At 39.3% G+C, this 9761-nt stretch overlaps 1 pseudogene; it reads left to right on the top strand.

Moving 5' to 3' along the window:
* The first annotated feature begins 400 nt into the window (after nucleotides 1-400).
* LOC105609948 (ubiquitin-conjugating enzyme E2 D3-like) lies at nucleotides 401-8578 on the top strand (annotated as a pseudogene).
* The last annotated feature ends 1183 nt before the right edge of the window (nucleotides 8579-9761 follow it).

The raw sequence follows: 9761 nt of genomic DNA, 5'->3' as shown, positions 1-9761 counted from the left end.
GTCAGGTTTTATAGGCCTGAAAACCATTTTTTCCCTTGGTGACTTCATTTCTCCTTTGATTTATTGAGTTAATTAAAAAAATGTAACTTTAAAGGGCAGTTTTAGTTTAATGGTTCCAAGTGCTACAATACTTCCTTTTACTTAAAAAAAATTAATGTGGATATTTTGAGATTTCAGTGACTTTATTTACTACTGAGTAATAGCTAAAGCTCAAGTTGGCCTGTCTTTCTCTAGACCAGTGCTGTATAATACTTAATATAATGTCAACCATGTATAATTTTAAAATTTCTGATGGTCACATTGTAGAAAGTAAAAAAACAGGTGAGATTAATCTTAATACATTTTATTTAACCTTATATATCCAGGATATTATTATCTCAACATGTAATAAAAGACTTTATTAATAATTTTTTACATGCTTTGACATCTAGAATATAGATTACGTTTACAGCTAGGGTGACCCTGTGTTGTATAACTTACAGTACTAAAACTTGTACAGATGGTCACCTTATTTATAGCCCATCTTTCAGATGCTACATTTTCACTGAAAATGTTTGATCTATATTTAGGTTTCATAAAATCTGCAGTTTGAAAAGTTTATTCATATACCCAGTTTCTTCCAAATAGACTTTAAAGTGTTCCTATAACTAAATCAGGTATCAGTTGTTAAATTTACATTAGTTGCGTAGTTGCATAGCGAAGTCGCTCAGTCGTGTCCGACCCTTTGCCACCCCATGGGCTGTAGCCTACCAGGCTCCTCCCTTCAGTTCTTCGGTTGTCCCAGCCACATTCTAAGTGCTCAGTAGCTACATGTAGCCAGTGGTTACCATATTGACAGTGCCAGTTTAGACAACCTGTACGTTTCTAGCTAAATCCTAGTACTCACCCAGCCACTGTGCTACAACTAAACTGCACTGGTTGCGCTTCCCCTTCATACTTAACTTTTGCTTGATTCTGACTTTACTGGCATTGTTGCTATTCTTTTAGCCTGAAACATGCTTCATTTCCTTCTTTTATATACCCAAATGTTGCTCCTCTTCTAGGAAGTGTTACTGTTTGCCCTTGGGCTGGAACTAATTTCTATCCTATGCATTCCTGAAGTATTTGATTTCACTTGTCTTATGATTTTGGCAGTTTCTGTCTTGTGTTCTAATATTCATTAATCTGTACTAGTTTGGATTCTGTCCTTATTACCCCTCTGAAATCACTCTTTAGGGATCACCACAAACTTCCTTTTGCCAAATTCTAGAGTAATTTCTATGTCCTCACCTTTCTTGAACTCAGCACCAACTAATACAGCTGATCATTACCTCCCATTTTACTTAAAAATTTTCATTATGAAGTAATTCACACATACTAGAATACATATGAAGGCTTCCCTGGTGGCTCAGACAGTAAAGAATCTGCCTGCAATGCAGGAGATATGGATTCGATCCCTGGGTTGGGAATGTCCCCTGGAGAAGGAAATGGCTAGTATTCTTGCCTGGGAAATCCTCATGGACAGAGGAGCCTGGCAAGCTACAGGCTCAAAGCGACTTAACACTTTGACTTTCACTTAGGAAGTGTATATTTTACTTGCATTTTGAAGTACAACATCATTTAAAAAATAGAACATTAACTTTGAAGTGCCTCAGTGTCTTTAGGAGAAGGCAATGGCAACCCACTCCAGTACTCTTGCCTGGAAAATCCCATAGACGAGGAGCCTGGTAGGCTGCAGTGCATGGGGTCGCGAAGAGTCGGACACGACTGAAGCGACTTAGTAGCAGCAGGAGCAGCAGCAGTGTCTTTAATGCTTCTCTTTCTTTCCTAACTTCCAGATGACAACTGTCTGAATTTTGTATCAATCAATCTTTATTTTTCATTATAATTTTACTGCTGGGAGCCAGCGTGGAGAATCCCACCCATGGCAAAGGTCACGAGGAAGAGGCCTGACGGGCAAAGGCGAGATCAGGACTCAAGGGACCCCCTGAACTTGCTCAAGCATCTACCCCCGAACCAGAATCTGTCTGTCTTATTATTTTCTATCTTTCACCAGCTTTTCTGACATTAGCAGGGGTCTGTCCCTGACCAAAAGAGTTAACTTAGGGCTCTAGTTGATAAATCTCCTGGGCATGAAAGGAGTGTTTTAAACCCCCTGTTAGCATTCTAGCTTACTTGGCGGCTTTATCCAGACTCTTGCAACATTGTTGAGCCTATGCAATGCTTGCTGCCAAGTTCTCACATCCCTTATCCATTGTGTTCCTGGGAGTGCATATAGTCAGGATGTAGAAAAAACAAGTAATAGCCTTAGCGTTAGCAACATTAGACTTTGAGTTAATAAGTTCTTTCTTTGCTGTAACCTGCTGAATCTTTGCTACATAAAAATGTAATTCTGTACTTTAAGGGTGACGCAGGCTGAGAATTTAAGAAGAAACACTTTAAGGAAAAATCATTGTTCTGGTGTTCTGGCTGACCAACCTTTATCAAAAGGAGGTCATGGAATATCAACAGGCCTCCGGAATAGAAGATGATGTACAGAAAATAAGACTGGCAGGAAGGAACCTGATATCGATAAAAGGTATTACTGATGGAATGTTGAGTTGACTCTGCATTTTTCACCTTGCCTTGCATTTTTCACTCAGGGTATAAAAGCCCCGAGAAGAATAAAGTAATGGGCCTCGCTCGAAGAAGCTTGGTCACCCTGTGTCTCTTTCTTTATCTCTTTATCTGTCTTTTTTCATTCGCCGACGTCGTCTATCCTGAGGATATCTCTGGACTCTGCTGAGGCTGGACCTCGGCATTTTACCACGTTTATGTGTCTCTATCAGTACAGTATTTCCTGCTTTTGGCTTTTCTGTGAATAGAATCAAATTATATGTATACTTTAGTGACTGTTTTTGCTCAACTTCATTTTTGAGATTCATCTGTATAGGTGCATGTAGCTATCACTCATAGTCATGGCTATATAGTATTCTATTACAAAATGCATACCATGATTTATCCATTCAACTATGGACATTTAGATTAGTTTTTTTTTTATTATAAGCAAGGTAGTTACGAACATTTCTTCTTGGACATGTTTCCAGCTGCATGCATTCAAGTTTCCTAGGTCATTGAGACTCAAGAAATATGGTTCTTCAATTAGCAGTATAAACATTACTTGGGAACATATTAGTCCAAGCGGATTTGGGGCCCCACTCTAGACTTACTGAATCAGAAATTTCGAGTTGGGGCCTGGTACTCTGTTTTAAGGGCTCCCTTGTGGCTCAGGTGTTAAAGATATCTGCCTGCAATAAAGGAGACCTGGGTTTAATCCCTGGTTTAGGAAGATCCTCTGGAGAAGGGAAAGGCTACCCACTTCAGTATTCTGGCCTGGAGAATTTGGGTCACAAAGAGTTGAACACGACTGAGCAACTTTCACTCACTCTGTTTTAATAAATCCTCCAGATGATGCTGGTGGCGTACTCAATTTTGAGAACCATTGATCTAAAGGTGAGATTAATTTGCACCTTCTTATGATTTTTGGCTTCCATATACTTTTTGAAATACTGTTTAATATTTTTCCCCTCTATTTTTCCGTGACACTTGAGTACTCCTGATGAGGAAATGATTTACAACTAAGGAACTAGACTGAAAAATCACAAAGAAAGCCTGTCAGGTGTATTCTACAGTGATGCTCTCAAGGCTCTGGCAAAGCCATAAACTGAAATAGTTTTCTTTTATGATAAAGTCAGCCTGCTCAAAGACAGTCTAGCTGCCAATTAGTTTATTAAAAAACTGTATAAACAAGACTTACTGTTTCTAAACTGTCTGCAATTTGTTCCCTCCCTTTTCCCATCTTTTGCACATTTTTTTGTCTTTTTTGCTTTGATAAGTTTTTGATTATGTCATGTGACTAAATCTGCATACAAGTAACTAGTTAAGTATTTTTGAGTATCCTTTCACACACCACAATTCTGTTACTGTTTTTTTTCTCCTACTTAACTGGTTACTCTTTTTCAGTCCCCTCTGCCAGCTTCATCCCCTTTACTCAGTCTTTTAATATTGCAGTGCCCTGGGGCCATAGTCTAAGCTCCTCTGCTATTCTCTATCAGGATATTTGCTCTAAACAGCCCTGTTTTATGGTTTAGTTGCTAATACGTGTCCGACTCTTACAACCCCATGGACTAGCCTGCCAGGCTCCTCTGTCCATGGGATTCTGGCAAGAATATTGGAGTGGGTTGCCATTTCCTTCTCCAAGATAGTCCTACCTGAGCCTAATAAGTGATGCAAATTTTTATCTCCAGCCTTGACTCCTCCCCTAGGTCTAGACTTGTTTTTTCAGCTCAATACTTGATATCTCCATTTGGATGACTAAAGGTTTTTCACCTTTTACAAAGCAAAACAAAACGCTGATTTCCATGGCTAACTGCCTCCAAACTTACTCTTCTAGTCTTTCCTTTCTCCATCAATTACATACATCTTAAACTGAAAACCTAAGAGTTATCCTTTATTTCCTCTTTTTTTCCTCAATTACCACATTCAGTTAGTCCTTTCAGCTCTTCCATATCTATCTAATCTCCAGTCTATCCATTCTCTTGATGCCATCATTTATGTCTTGCCTGGGTGGCTATAAAAGCTTCCTAAGCTGGTTTCCTTGTTCCCTGCCCAGCAACAATTAATGTGACATGCAGGAATCAAAGTTGTCTTCAGAAACATGAATCAGAACATGACATTCCCTAAAACAAAATCTTGCAATGATTCCCACTGCATTTCAAATAAAATCCATATATTTTATCATGGCCTTCAAGGCCCTCTATATACTGGACTATGCCCATCTCTTCAACTATTTCTCCTATCATGCCTCAACTTTCTCCACTCATTCTGGTTTACTTTCTACTCCTCTGATACACAACTTGCCTTCGGGCCTTCATACTTGTTCTGTCTGGAATTCTGTTCCCCTGGGCCTAGATCTTTATGTTTGATGAAGTCCAGTTTACTATTTTGTCATTGTTGTTGCTTGTGTTTTGCTTCCTAAGCCTTTGTATAATCCTAGATCTTAATAATTTTTTTCTTCTAAGAGTTTTATTATTTTTCCTGTCATGTTTAGGTCATTGATCCATTTTGAGCTACGTTTTATATAAAATGAGAAGGTAGGGGTCCAGCTTCATTGTTATATATGTGAATATCTGTTTTGGATGTCCTGGCACCATTTGTTGAAAAGACTATTCTTTGCTCCTCTTGAATTATCTTGTTACTCGCTGAAAATTAGGTGACAGTAAAAGTGAGTGTTTCAAGCCCCATAGGGCCAGGGAGGCACCAGCTGCCCCACGGGGAGGAGGCTGAGTCCGCAGTGTGAGGGAGTCCCCGGCCTCTCTGTGCCTATGTCTGGCAGAGCCGGTGTGAGATGAAGGAACAGTCCTTCCCAGCCACTGGGATCATCAAGAGTTTTGGCCAGACTTTCAAGCACACACCGAGATAGCAGCTAGATGAAAAGCACAGACTATGGTGCTGAAACCGATTAATAAGGAACTTAGTAATTTGGCCTGTGATCCTCCAGCACAATGTTCCGCAGGTCCAGTTGGGGATGATATGTTCATAGGCAAGCCGTAATTATGGGACCTAATGACAGCCCATATCAAGGTGGTGTATTCATTTTCCTTCAGACTGCCCCTTCAAACCACCTAAGGTTGCATTTACAACAAGAATTTATCATCCAAATATTAATAGTAATGACAGCATTTGTCTTGATATTCTAAGATCACAGTGGTCTCCTGCTTTAACTATTTCTAAAGTTCTTTTATCTATTTGTTCACTGCTATGGGATCCAAACCCAGGTGATTCCCTAGTGCCAGAGATTGCACGGATCTATAAAACAGACAGATAAGTACAACAGAATATCTCAGGAATGGACTCAGAAATATGCTGTGTGATGCTACCTTAAAGTCAGAATAACCTGCATTATAACTGGAGTAAACTTTACTTTTCCTTTTTTGATTTTCTTATCTGGCTGCTCCCCTATCAGACCTCATCTTTTTTAATTTTATTTTTTATTTACCTCCCTCCATTCATTCACATGCTCATCTGAGAAGACTTAAGTTTTTCCAGCTTTGAACAATAACTGCTTTTAGAAACTGTAAAGTAGTTACAAGAGAACAGTTGCCCAAGATTCAGAATTTCTTTAAAATGGAGCATGTGTATTATGTGGTCAATGTCTTCACTCTAACTTGGTTATGAGACTAAAACCATCCCTCACTGCTCTTATGTGCTGAAGAATCATCTAAGAGGGAGGAAGATGTCACATCAAAGGAAGCAGCATTATTCTAGCAGCATCCATTCTTGTTTAAGCCTTCCACTGTTGGAGATTTGAGGTTACATGATATACTTTATGCTCATAATGATGTGGCTGGATAATTGGTATTGAATTTATAGTATCAGCAGAACAGAAAATGTGATTATTTTGTGCATGTCAATAAAGAGATAACCAGTTCTGGTTCTACAGAGAATGGAAATTGGAAGTCAAACACCCTTTGTATTCCAAAATAGGGTCTCAAAACATTTTGTAATTTTCATTTAAATTGTTAGGAGGCTTGGAGTTACTAGGTAATCTATCTTCCAATATACTGTTCAATATAGCAGAGAATAAATGATGCAAGTTGTCAATGGAGGAGTGACCAACTATTAGCTCTGCTAGTAACTGGCTTATTTTTCTTCAATAAAGTTGCATAAACCAATGAATTAGCTCCCTGAATTAATCAGTATGGGAAACAGTCTTTTGTAAGTGCAAAGCCGTTTTTTGTATGTACCTTTGGGATTTGCCTCATTGTTTGACATCAAATGATGTAAAGTTCAAGACAGTGAATATTTTGCCATGTTCAGTTAAAAGTGTGGAGTCTGTTACAAGTTGACATATTGATTGACTTGATTTATACAGAATCAATAAGCTATTGAGATAGCGTAGCTTTACTATGCTGCACATGATACTGGCAGCCTGGGAGTTCATAGATGGGCTTGGAACCCAGCAGTTTTGAAATGTATATATGGAGTTTAAGAAATTTATTTTCCAGGTGCAACCCCCATATAACTAAATTTTTTCTTCACCTTGCACACTTGACAGCTGAAAAGACCATAACATGGAAGTGACAATGGGTCAAAATTTACAAAATAAAGTACTCTTTTGGTGTGGAAGTTAACATGAGGCTGTGTTGAAGTGACTACCTATGTGGGATATTGAGTTTTTTAGTGGATTGAATATCCATTAAAATGGGTTTGTTCAGCCATTTACGTTAATGAGCATTTAAGTGCAACAGATACCACTTCAGGTGACTTAGTTCAGTCTCTCAGTAATGTCCAACTTTCGCCTCCCATCCATCACCAACTCCTGGAGTTACTCAAACTCACGTCCATTGAGTCGGTGATGCCATCCAACCATCTCATCCTCTGTCATCCTCTTCTCCCGCCTTCAGTCTTTCCCAGCATCAGGGTCTTTTCCAATGAGTCAGTTCTTCACATCAGATGGCCAAAATATTGGAGCTTCAGCTTCAGCATTAGTCCTTCCAATGAATATTCAGGACTGATTTCCCTCAGGATGGACTGGTTGGATCTCCTTGCTGTTGAAGGGAATCTCAGGAGTCTTCTCCAACATCACAGTTGAAAAGCATCAATTCTTCAGCACTCAGCTTTCTTTATAGTCCAACTCTAACATCCATACATGACTACTGGAAAAACAATAGCTTTGACTAGACAGACCTTTGTTGTCAAAGTAATATCTACTTTTTAATATGCTGTCTAGGTTGATCATAACTTTTCTTCCAAGGAGCAAGCTTCTTAATTTCATGGCTGCAGTCATTATCTGCAGCGATTTTGGAGCCCAAAAAAGTAAAGTCTGTCACTGTTTGCATTGTTTCCGCATCTATTTGCCATGAAGTGATGGGACCAGATGCCATGATCTTCGTTTTCTGAGTGTGGAGTTTTAAGTCAACTTTTTCACTCTCACTTTTATCAAGAGGCTCTTTAGTTCTTCATTTTCTGGTATAAGTGTGGTGTCATCTGCATATCTGAGGTTATTGTTATTTCTCCCGGCAATCTTGATTCCAGCTTGTGCTTCATCTAGTTCAGCGTTTCTCATGATATACTCAGTATATAAGTTAAATAAGCAGGATGACAACATACAGCCTTGATGTACTCCTTTCCCTATTTGGAACCAGTCTGTTGTTCTATGTCCAGTTCTAACTGTTGCTTCTTGACCTGCATACAGATTTCTCAGGAGGCAGGTCAGGTGTTCTGGTATTCCCATCTCTAAAAATTTTCCACAGTTTAATTCAACAAATAATGTATAAGACATGTGAGGGAAACTTTTCTAAAACAGATGAAAGAAAATAAATGGAGACAGTCATCTTTCCTTGATAGAAAGACTGAATATGAATATAGCAAATAGGCTCCCTAATTCTCCCTAAAGTAGTGAAGTGGTTTAATGCAATTCCACTAAAGGTTTCCATAGATGTATTGGGTTGATGCAAAAGTAATTGTGGTTTTGCATTGTTGAGCTTTGCTGTTCAACAGTGCCATTTAAGAATGTATTGGGATACATTCTTAAATAAATGTGGTTATTTTATACATCATTTTATTGCACATTTCTTGCTTCATGTTTTTTTGCTAATGACTTATTGCTGTTTATTTTATATTTATTTTAGACTAGGGAAATGATGTCTAAAAGCAAAAGACAAAAAAGCAAATTTGAGCGATTTTCTTATTTGAGTTCAAAATGTGTCATAAAGCACTGGAAACAACTCGCAACATAAACAATACATTTGGCCCAGGAACTACTAACGAACATACAATGTAGTGTGGTTCAAGTTTAGCAAAGGAGACAAGAGCCTTGAAGATAAATTCAGTGCCTGGCCATCGGAAGTTGACAATGACCAATTAAGAGAGAGAAGTTAACAAAGAACTGAACATCGACTATTCAACAGTCATTCAGCATTTGCTGCAAATTGGAAAGTTGGAAAAGCTCAGTAAATGGGTGCTGTGTGAGCTGACCAAAAATCAAAAAAATTGTTTTGAAGTGTTATCTACTCATTCTATGCAACAACAATGAACCATTTCTTGATCTGATTGTGACATGCGACAGAAAGTGGATGTTATACAACAACCAATGCCAAACCACTCAGTGATTGGACCAAGAATAAGCTCCAAAGCACTTCCCAAAGCCAAACTTGCACCATAAAAAGGTTATGGTCACTGTTTAGTGGTCTGCAGACTGTCTGATCCACTACAGCTTTCTGAATCCTGGCGAAACCATCACCTCTGAGAAGTATGCTCAGCAAATCAGTGAGATACACCAAAACTGTAACACCTGCAGCCAGCATTGGTTAACAAAAAGGACTCAATTCTCCACAACAGCAACAGCACCCTGCCACACATCACACAACCAGTGCTTCAAAAGTTGAACTAATTGGGCTATGAAGTTCTGCCTCATTCACTGTAGACCTGACCTCTCACCAACTGACTACCACTTCTTCCAGCATCTCAACAACTTTTTGGAGGGAAAATGCTTCCACAACCAGCTGCTGCTGCTGCTGTTGCTAAGTTGCTTCAGTCGTGTCCGACTCTGTGCAGCCCCATACACGGCAGCCCACCAGGCTCCCCCGTCCCTGGGTTTCTCCAGGCAAGAACACTGGAGTGGGTTGCCATTTCCTTCTCCAATGCATGAAAGGGAAAAGTGAAAGTGAAGTCCCTCAGTCGTGTCCGACCCTTAGCGACCCCATGGACTGCAGCCTACCAGGCTCCTCCGTCCATGGGAT

Source organism: Ovis aries, chromosome 3 (assembly GCF_016772045.2).
Source record: "Ovis aries strain OAR_USU_Benz2616 breed Rambouillet chromosome 3, ARS-UI_Ramb_v3.0, whole genome shotgun sequence".
NCBI classification, from domain to species: Eukaryota; Metazoa; Chordata; class Mammalia; order Artiodactyla; family Bovidae; genus Ovis; species Ovis aries.
Note: the sequence above shows the minus strand (reverse complement) of the source record. Positions and strands in the feature narration are given on the sequence as shown.